The following is a 10,713-nucleotide window of genomic DNA, read 5'->3' as shown; positions in this document are numbered from 1 at the left end:
TAGAGAAGTTGTGGGTTCACCATGTCCGGCTGGGCTCTGTTCCCCAGCAGAGCCGCATGGGGGTGACAGCTGTTGTTGCTGCTTCTCTTTGACGATGTCCAGCTGGGTTCTTGTAAGGGAGGGAGAGCAGGGCAGGGGAGGGGGCGGGAAGGTGGGAGGGAGGAGCAGAGAAGCGAGGGACTGCCAGATGGAGAGGTGGGGTTGGAGCTTGTGGGCACAGAATGGCTCGCTCTTCCACAGGCCCCGCCCACTTGAAGTGTCTTGGGCACAAGGATAGTGACATTCCTTCCTGTACACGAGTTCAAGCACAGAATAGGCACTCTTGGGAAATGTTTGCTGAATGAGTAATTAGCAGATTAGGTAGCACTGCTAGGTTCCTGTTCTGGGTTACAGGAATGTTCTATGGGATTTCCGGCCCAAGCTCCCCTTTTCTCCCTTCTGTTCCCAAACTGAGTTCATGCAACTCCCTATTCACGGAGCTCAAGGTCATGGAAAGGGCACAGGCTTTGGAACTGGGCCACCTGGGTTCAGACCACCCTTTTTCACGCACTGTCACTGAGCAGTGGGTTAACTGGGTAGGGCTGGTCCTTCTCAAAAACTAACCTGCCCAGGAATCACCTGGAGATCTAGTTAAAATGCTGCTTCTGGTTTAGTGGGTTCAGGGTGAGGGCTGACATTCTGCATTCCTAACAAGCTCCCTCGGGATGCTGCTGTGGCCAGTCCTTGGGCCATCCTCTGAACAAATCCCACCCCCCCTGCCCCCAGTGTGTTCTCTCTTCCATTCCCTATTGCTGCTCCAGTGGAACCTTCCTGAATGTTTCTGAATGAGCCCCCATGGAAGATCCTACTGCTGCTTGACCCCACTCCCCCAACGGCTCATTTCTTCTTCTGCAGACCACAGCAGTGTGTTCAGTCTAGCTCTGATCATGGGGGTCAGAGGAATCCCAAGGAGAGGTTTCAGGGGCTCCAGATACCCACCTCAGAGGACAGAAGTTAAATTTTCAGAAAACAAGAAGGGTGGTAGCTGATACTGTTATCTTCCTCTGCTCTCCAAGCTACCCATGTTTTCACGCATTTAATTTTCAAATCAACCTTAGGAAATAGGTACTGTCATTATCCCCAGTTTTCAGATGAAGACACTGAGGTCAAAGGACATGTGGAGGACACACAGCGGGTCCCAGAGGATGTGTTTCTAGCCTCTGTGCAGAACAACACGCATATTCAACGGTAGCTTTTCTGAACTTAACACTTCATAGACCCCACAAAGTGCAAAAGGGCTCGGCTTCCAGGGGCTTTGGTTTTCTTGGACTCTTTCCCCCACCCCTGCTCTTGGAAAGAGCCTTCCTTCCTGTTCTACCCAGAAAATAGAAGCACTAGAAAAAAAAAAAAAAAACCCAAAAAACTTTCACACGTTTTCTGCATCCACCACCAACCTGCTCCTGGAGTTCCTTTTCTCTGGCAATACACCCGGACCGACTATAAATGGGTCTTTTGTTAGGAAGACTGTAGCTGAAAAAGTCTCTTCAAGGCACGTATTGCATGGAGCACTGGGTGTGGTGCCTTAGCAATGAACCTTGGAACACTGGAAAAAAAAAAAATTTGCTCCTGCCCAAGTCAGCTCATCCAAAAGCATGTGGGGCATATATATTGCTCCAGCACTCAGGAACTGAGAAAAAAATGGATTTTAGGGTCAACTAAAATCCCAGGTGAGGCTCAGGTGTGTGTCAGGTACCTACCTGCTTTCTTTACCTGTAACTGTGGGGAGTGTGGCGCCCAGCGTAGCACGTTGGGGTAACGCCATATTATTGCACAGTTTGGTGCTTCATGACTGACTGCGAGTTGTCACAGGGCTGACGGAAGATAAAGGGTCAGTGGGAAGATGGAAGCTTAATGTTTGGCTTTGCATAGAGAGAGAGAGAGAGAGAGAGAATTAGGTCGGACTGAAGGTGACTCCAACAGAAAGGAGTTGGATGAGATTTCACCAAAGATATTGTTTAATATCTCCGAATGCTCTGAGATACATTTCACAGGTGTTTTCTGACAAACAGGATTTTAACCGGCTGAGAGCCTGCTTTGCTGGCTGCCTCAACTAGTATTGATAATAATAGAAGCTAACATTTACTGAGAGCTTGTAATGTGCCAAGCACTCTTCTAAATACTGTATGTATATTAGCTCGCCGAACTTTTACCCGAGACCCTGGCAAAGGAACGGAAACATGGAGAGGTTAGCTAACTCGCTCAAGGTCACAAGGTAAATGGTGAGTCAAAGATTTGTAATCAGGGGTTTTGTCTCCGGAGTCCATAGCCTTGATGCCTGTCCATCTCACATTTATTTGGCAGAACCACCAACTTGGTCATAGCCAACCCAGTGACTTCCGCGCCTGCCTCTGAGCAGCTGAGTGTGTTTGCAGAAAAGCAAACCGCTTCCCTTTGGATTCCTGAGCACGGATCTCCCAGGGGTCCTCACGCTGCCTGGCAACCACGATCCATTTCCTGGTCCATCCACTCTCCCTCTCCTCTAGGTGACTTTTCCACACCCTCCTTCCCTCTTGCCTGAGCACTTATTCCCCACTTGCACAGAGAATATGAGGCAGCTGGAGGAGAGCTGCCACAGGTTTCCAGCAATCATGGCTGTCCTGCCTCGGTGTTCACCTGCCTCGTTGCCTTTCCCTGTGACTACAGAAACATGGCCTCTCCTGAGAACAACCCTTTTCCTCTGTACTCCAAAAACATGGCTTCAGCAACTGTCCTTTCCTCGCCTGTCTCATGGCATGTTCCTTCTCTCCTGGATCATGGACATTAGGAAACAAACACGCTGAGATTTCTCCTGTGTTAATTCCTCCACCAACCAACCAACACCATTCCAGTCGCCCCTTCATCTGCCTTTTCTTTTCTCTGTTCTCCTTCATAATAAAAACTCTGGCAGGATTGGTCTTTACTGCTGTCCTCTTCCCTTTACTCCATTTCCCTTTTGTCATGAGCTGGTCAGGCTCCTGCTTCCACCACTCCCTCAAAACTGCATTTGCCTAGGTCATCCATGGCCCATGGCTTCTGCTTGGCTAAGGTCAGCTGTCTGATCTCAGGCTACCTTGTATTTGTCTTGTTAGCTCTGACTCATCTGAACACGAATATTCCCTCCTTCTTAAAGCAGCTTCCTCACTGGGCCTCCAGAACAGCTCTCTGATCTCCATTCTGCATCCCCCCAACTGCTGGTCTGCAGTCTGCTAGTTGGTTGGTTCGCAGTCTCTGTCTCTCAGTGCTGGGAGTGCCAGGCATAGCCCTTGGACCTCTTCCTTGTCTTCACTTACTGCGTCAATGTTCCCATGTTTTCTTCTGCATACTTTAAGCACCATGTACACTAGATGATTCCATAGGGATGGTTCCAGGTTGGACCACTTCCCTGACCTCCATACTCATTTGTCCAGCTTCACTTAGACTTCTCCCAGGCACCTTGAAGTTGACACATCCTAGAGTGAAGCCCCCCTCCACAGCTACCCCAAAACTATTCTTTCCTTAGTCTTTCCTTAGTTGTCCATCCTGGGTAGGGTGAGCTGTAGCTTCACCTACCGGCTATTTAGCCAGATACTTGAGGTCACCCCAACTCCTCTCTTTCCTTCACGGGCTACATCCAATTGGTCAGGGTCTCCTATCAGGTCTATTTTCAAAGTGCATCCAGAATCCCATCATTTGTCATCATTTCTACCACTACCCAGTCTGAGCCATCAACCTTTCCTGCTGGATTATTGCAAACACCCCTCTTCTCCCTGCTACCACCCTTACTCCCTACACTCTATTGTCAACCCAGCATCCCAAGTGATGCTCTAAAAACATATGATGGATACCAACCCTCCTCTGCTTAAAATCTCCAGTGGCTTGCTCATAGAAGCCAAAGTCATTGTAATGGACTCCCAGAACCAGAATGATCTGCCTGGACCCTTTGCCTCCCTCTTCCTCTGACTTTATTTCCTACTGCTCTCACCTTTGCTCAGGCCCTCCAGCTGCTCAGCTGCCTTGTACTTCCTGGGGCTGGCCCAGTCCCAGGGCCATGGCACTGGCTGGATGCCCTCCCCTAGCCTCTGGCCAGTTCCCCTTCCCTTTGGACTTCTGCTCAAACCTTCCAAATGAGACAACCTTGACCTATTTCAAACAAAACCACTTTCCACCCCCAAGTCCCCAACCCCTTCTCTGCTTTATTCCCATATCCCCTTGTCACAACCACACTATGGATTTCACATATTTATTTTACTCATCGTCCATCCATCTCTCACATGCTTAAGTTTTAAATTTCACATCCTCCATGTTTAGGGCAATGACCAGCACACTGTAGACACTCACCAGGCATTTTTGGATAAATGGATGAATGAGAACCTCTGAGTTGTGGATGGGATCTGGAATAGGACATTTTGTATATTTCAGATAAGTCTTTCTGTCCTCCTTTTAGGTCTCTATAGGACTTGGAAGACAATCCAGAGGTTACAAAACCACCTTTCTTTTTCTTCTTTTTTAAAACCTCTCAGCAGTTGCAGCTACTCATCTGTGTAAATAGGCTTTTCAAGATACCGCACGACCAAAACTAATGAAAATTATCAGGCTGTTTTGATAAACACAAAAGAGGGAAGTCGGGGGTTATGGATGACAATTGTAGTTTTATATCAACCTGAGCATCCTGTTTATTTAATCAAAACTGCCTTGTTCTTATTGATTGACTTTATAGTAAGTAAAGGTTATAATCTGTATTCATAAAATCAATCCACACAAATAAAACATTGCTTTTTAAAAATCAGCTTTGTGTATTACATTACATATAAGATTTTAAAAAAATAACTAAAAGTAAGTGTGAAAACCATTGACTTGTAACATGACCTTTCAAAGATTTTTCTGTTTCAGTATGGTCTGAAACTGAGTTGGTTACTGCAGAGGTAGGCTGGGATCAGGAGGAAGATATCTGCATTTCCCCCAGTCAGTGACAGATTTAGCAACGTTGGTCCCATATGAAGTTTCTAGAACTCTCTTTAACCCAGGCCACACCCTCCTACCCAAGCTTCGAGATTTGATTTTCATTTACATAATTTAGCGCTGTGGACATTTACTTTCTACACTCCTAGAAAGCCCTGGAACCAGAGCATATCAAAGCTAGAAGGACTTCGTGGTTCAGTAGGCTTCCCAGAGAAAGGAAGCAATTTACGCAACATCACGCAGAGATTTGGAGATTAAGTAGGGTCTGGAACTCGGGTCACTTTTACTCCATCCCAGAGTTCTTTCCTCCATGTCCTCTAGCATCTTTTTCTCTAGTTGGGAGTCTGGCTTATGCCTGACTTTTGCTATGAAGCCATGTAGTATAATGGGTGGGAGTACAGACTTGAGAGCCGGTGTGTCTGAATTTATATTCTGGATCCACTGCTTACTTAAGGGACTTGGAGTAGTTAATCTTTCTTTTTTTTTTAAGATTTTATTTATTTATTTGAGAGACAGAGATCACAAGTAGGCAGAGAGGCAGGCAGAGAGAGAAAGGGGGAAGCAGGCTCCCTGCCTAGCAGAGAGCCTGATGGGGGCCTCAATCCCAGGACCCTGGGATCATGACCTGAGCCGAAGGCAGAGGCTTAACCCACTGAGCCACCCAGGCGCCCCTTAGCTAATCTTTCTGCACCTTAGTTTTTCATCTGTAAAATGAGGAGAAAGAGGATGATGATGGTAAAATATCAATCCGCCATTTAGGGTTGTTACAGGTTTAAAAGTGTTAATAGGGGTGCCTGGGTGGCTCAGTCATTAAAAGCCTGCCTTCAGTTCAGGCCAGGATTCCAGGGTCCTGGGACTGAGCCCTGCATCAGACTCCCTGCTAAGTGAGAAACCTGCTTCTCCCTCTCTCACTTCCCCTGCTTGTGTTCCTTCTCTCACTGTTTCTCTCGGTGAAATAAATAAATAAATAAATAAACAAATAAATAAATAAAATCAAATCTTTTTAAAAATTAATAAAAGTAAGGTGTCTTTTTCACACTGTGAGTATCTTATAAGGGTTTTCAATTATTGTTATTATCAAAGGGGTTAGCCCTTGGAAAGTAGAGAGTGATAAAGCATATTTGAAGACATATCAGTCATTCTCACTGTAGTATGAATGTATATGAATGACGCTATTTCTGGTCTCAAAGTCCTTTCATGGCTCATTGGTGCCTAAGGAAATAACCCTATACTCCTTTATGTGAAATGCAAGATTTTTCACATCCTGGACTCTGCTTGCTTTTCTCTAGCATTATCTCTTGCCACCCTTCCCTGACTTTCAAACATGTCAAATTGTTTTTCCTTCTCTACATACCTAAATCTTCCACGCCTCTTTAACTTTGCTTTTACCATTTACCTGAAATGCCCTTCCTGCACATCTGCCAGGCTTTCATTTACTCTTTTCTCTAAATCTAGTTCAGGTGTACCTCCTCCTCCAAAAAAGCTTCCTTGCCTCCCTATCCTTTTCATACCACCCTCCTTCATGCTCTGAGTGTTCTTCTATAAAACAATCATTCTTATTGTTGGCATTTATTGAGCATCTACTACATGTACCAGGCCCTGGGCTAGACACTTAACATGAATATATTTGAGCCTCACAACAGTCCTGGAGACAGATACTATTATGTTGATTTCACAGAAGAGGAAGTGTAGGGAGAGAGAGAGAAAGTACCTTTCCCAAGATCACATGGCCAGAGAATGTCTAGCTGGCGTTGGCTACTGAGTAGGAACCCAGGGGGGAGTTTTTTTGCCCTGACTCAGGTTTGATCCTGCCTCTCTGTCTACTGAGCCCTTTGGGGTGCCTATGAGCCCACGTGCTCTTCCAAAGAGTGTAAAAAAAATCTCTCCGTGTAATCTGCATTTTTTTTAAGATTTTATTTATTTGACAGAGAGAGAGAGAGATCACAAGTAGAGAGAGAGAGAGAGAGGAGGAAGCAGGCTCCCTGCCTAGCAGAGAGCCTAATGTGGGACTTGATCCCAGAACCCTGAGATCAGGACCTGAGCTGAAGGCAGAGGCTTAACCCACTGAGCCACCGAGGCAGCCCCGTAATCTGCATTTTAAAAAAAAGATTTTATTTATTTATTTGACAGAGAGAGAAATCACAAGTATGCAGAGAGGCAGGCAGAGAGAGACGGGGAAGCAGGCTCCCTCCTGAGCAGAGACCCCGATGAGGGGCTCGATCCCAGAACTCTGAGATCATGACCTGAGCTGAAGACAGAGGCTTAGCCCACTGGTCACCCAGGCACCCTGTAATCTGCATTTTTATCTACTCTTGATAAATTCCCTGAAATAAAATAATCTCAGAGCTGCCCCTGATGTAGGATCTTTCATTTTTGTCTTGAAAGTGTGGCAGACAACTTCTGAGCTGTTGATATATCAGAAAGGAGTTTATTATCACTAGCAGACCTGATATTGGGAGCTGTGTAAAAGATGTAGTAAATAATATGACGCTGGCTGGCACTCATTCCGACCTGTGAGAACCAGGCTTGTCCAAGAGGGAAAAACACAGAGTTCTGGGAGAGTCTCCTAGGGAAACACTGTGGCTTTATCTGAGGCTGGTCCCATCCAGGGGTGGGACCATGAGGACATGTAATATAGTGTAATGGAATGATCTCTGGATAAAAAGTCAAAACAACGGAGTTTGAGTCTTGCTGTATGGTCTTAGCAAAATCCCTGTTGTTCTTTTGGTTTCCCTCAGAGAAGAGAATGAAGGAATCTTAGCCTTGTATAAGCCATCTAGTTCAATTGCTGTTTTGAGGCTTGAGTATCTTTTCCTCCTCCCTCCCTTCCTCCCTTTCTTCCCTCCTTCCTTTCTTTCTCTGTATAAACGCACATGTAGATATGTGTGTCTACATATGTGCGTGTTTATGTGTGTGTGTGTGTGTATTTATGTATGTATATAGATGGACATATATCCACATATGCACATATACCCATGTGCATATATATGTATGGGGTCCTTGATTATCCCTCTTGCACTCATCTCTGAGCTGTGAGTGCAGAAGTGTGGGACAGCCATAGCCCTGTCACATCTCAAGCAGTTAGCAGAAGGCACAAGACTGAAAGGCCCTGGGGTAAGACAGAGGCCGGGGTGGCTGTGATAGGTCCTACACTTGTGGTGTGAGCTAAATGAATGAGGACAGGGGACATCCACACCTGGATAGAGGGTGTGGGAGCTGATGGATGGCATGAGGAGAGAGGAATGGAGGATGCATGAGAACAGCCACATCAGAGCAAGCTCAGAGCAGAACAGAGACCCAGGAATTCCTGGAGCCGGTATCAGAACCCCTCCTCCTCCTGGTGAACCCAGCACTGTTTTCACCTGCTTGGGGCTCTCCCTCAGGAGGGGACGGTTCTGCTTTCGGTAGCTGGGCTCATTTTTAAATGGAATTGCCTAAGACCTAGTGTGTAGGTCAGTTTTTGCTGCATTACAAACAAATGATCGTTTATTATTTTTCATGAGTCTTCAGGTTGGTGGGGAGGTCCTGCTGCTCTGCGCCAGGCTGGGCTGAGAGTGTGAGCTTGCTGACACGCCTGTGGTCAGCTGGCAGGTCAGTGGGGGCAGTCTGCTCTGTACAGCTGTAGTTGGGATGCCTCAAGGCAGGTTCTAAGTGAGCTGGGGGTCGGGGGTCGCTGGTGGGGTATGGGGCCGGGGTAGAGAGGCACACGTGGGTCTGCAAGCCTCTGCTTGTGTTGAGTCTGCCACTTTCCCATTGGTAGAAACTGAGTCCAGGGTCCGAGCAGGAACAAATTGCAAAGGCTGTGGACACAGGAAGGCCATTAATTGGGAATACTAATGGAATTGATCTATTACCTCTATGGTCACGTAAGTGAACTTCTTTAGAAAGCCTGCAAAATTAATCACTGAAATAAACCTTTCTTGAGCCCCTACCATGTATGGACCTTTTTCTAGTACTCTGCATGCTGGGGAATTTGGAAATGAATGAAAACGAATGTCTATCATCCCAACTTCATGTCTAAGGTGAAGTGCTTAAAGCACTGTCATTCCTTGCCTCTCATTTTCTGATGCACGAAGTGCAGCCGGGAGGGATGGAGTGGGAGCCGGGCAGAGGGGTGGAGGGTCTGACAGAGGCCGACTTGGCAGAAGGGCCTGCTGCTTTCCACCTCTATGGTTCTGGGGTTCTGGGTCCTCCATCTACATTGGGAAAAGATCCTGTCACATGTGACCCTGGCCACTTCCCTCCCCCCAGCCCCATGCTCCCCTCTAAGCTTCCTTAACACATGACTCTGCAATGGAATCCCAGGCCACCACCATATTGCCAGAAGCTTGTAGAAGCTTGAATCTCCAAAGTTGAGGAGGGAAGGGCCCAGAGAGGAAATCTATATTCGAAAAATCGTTAATTTCACTTAAAAACCACGTCCGTGCTATTGACTGTGTCTGCTGCTTGGAAGTTTATGGTTCCACTTCATGGTTCGGAGGCTTGGCTGTGAGGAGGGGATCCATGGAGAGAGGGGCTGATTCATTAATTTTTGGTGCAGACACATAAATGCTTGTTCAGAGCAGGGTGGTTTTCTGGGAGGGAACTAATATTCACGGAGCCCTACAATGTCCCAGTAGGCATCCTGGCCTTCAGTTTATAGGTAAGGACCCAGGCTACAAGGGCTTGACTGGCTTAAGCCTCTAGAACTGCAGAGGGCGGTGCCTCCACGGGGATGGGCCGTCAGCCCCCTACTTCTTCCCCTCGACCCTACTCACCACCCACCACTTGCAAAGACCCATTTTTGCCCAGGGGCTTGTAAGACCACCGTCCAGCCCCATCCTCTGTCTTCTTTTCCCTCCCTGGCAGTGCAAGGACTTTATTTTCTGAAAGCACAAACTGTTCCCGACATAAAATCATCCCCAAGAAGATATACTTTCCTGGGTGACTTATCGTTCTTTGTGTTTTTAGTGCTTTAAGATTTTTATGTTTCCAATAACCCAAAGAAAGATGATGGATATATAATAACACTGAGCAATAACAGACTGTATTTACAAACACATATATATGCTCCATCAAATGTACATATTTTTATACCTCTCACCCATCTTTCTGGGGCAGCTGCATTTTTTGAATTACACGGTGTAAGCAATGAGCCCATCATCCTGTTCACACATCCATAAATTACCCAGAGGAAGTGGGGCGTCCTGGAAGCATCCCTGCAATATATTTTCCTCCTCCTTTTCCCAGGATGGCTCACCTGGGAACGGGGTGGTGGCATTCTAGAGTGGGAGTAGGGGGGAGAGGGCTTCACTGGGAAACAAGAGTTCCTCTTCTCTTTCTGCTCTGATATCTACTTGCTGTGTGGCCCTAGGACAGTTGCTTCTCTACTCTGGGCCTCAGTCCTCCCATCTATGGAATGGGAAACTGAAACCGGGGAGGAGGAGTCCTTGGGTTTGGATGGTTTAGCCAGGCAAGGACAGCAGGAAGGCCAGAAGAAGATCAGGTCTCTTCCGTGTCCCCACGGTGTGGGGGTTCCATGGATCACTGCCCTTGACCCCTCTGTCCAAGCACAGCCTTTAGGAAAAATCATGAATCCGTGGTCCAGAAGGGTGACACTGTATCATTCATCATTCCCTGTATTACGTGACTTTGTTTTAATAGTTAAATTTAACTTCCTAATGAGCTGTAGAGGAAACAGGACATGCAGGAGTACGTTCTGAAGGTTGTTGAGGGCCAAGGTCAGAACTGGGGCACAGCAGAGGCTACATGGCATTA

The 10,713-nt window shown here is 46.8% G+C and overlaps 1 long non-coding RNA gene across 1 annotated transcript; it reads left to right on the top strand.

Moving 5' to 3' along the window:
• The first annotated feature begins 1,060 nt into the window (after nt 1-1,060).
• Nucleotides 1,061-4,783, top strand: LOC125083563 (uncharacterized). The gene is made up of 2 exons (XR_007122303.1): nt 1,061-1,227; nt 2,341-4,783. It is a non-coding gene; the product is annotated as an uncharacterized LOC125083563 (long non-coding RNA).
• Nucleotides 4,784-10,713: the final 5,930 nt, after the last annotated feature.

The sequence above is a fragment of the Lutra lutra genome, chromosome 13 (genome assembly GCF_902655055.1).
Source record: "Lutra lutra chromosome 13, mLutLut1.2, whole genome shotgun sequence".
In the NCBI taxonomy this organism is placed as follows: domain Eukaryota; kingdom Metazoa; phylum Chordata; class Mammalia; order Carnivora; family Mustelidae; genus Lutra; species Lutra lutra.
Note: the sequence above shows the minus strand (reverse complement) of the source record. Positions and strands in the feature narration are given on the sequence as shown.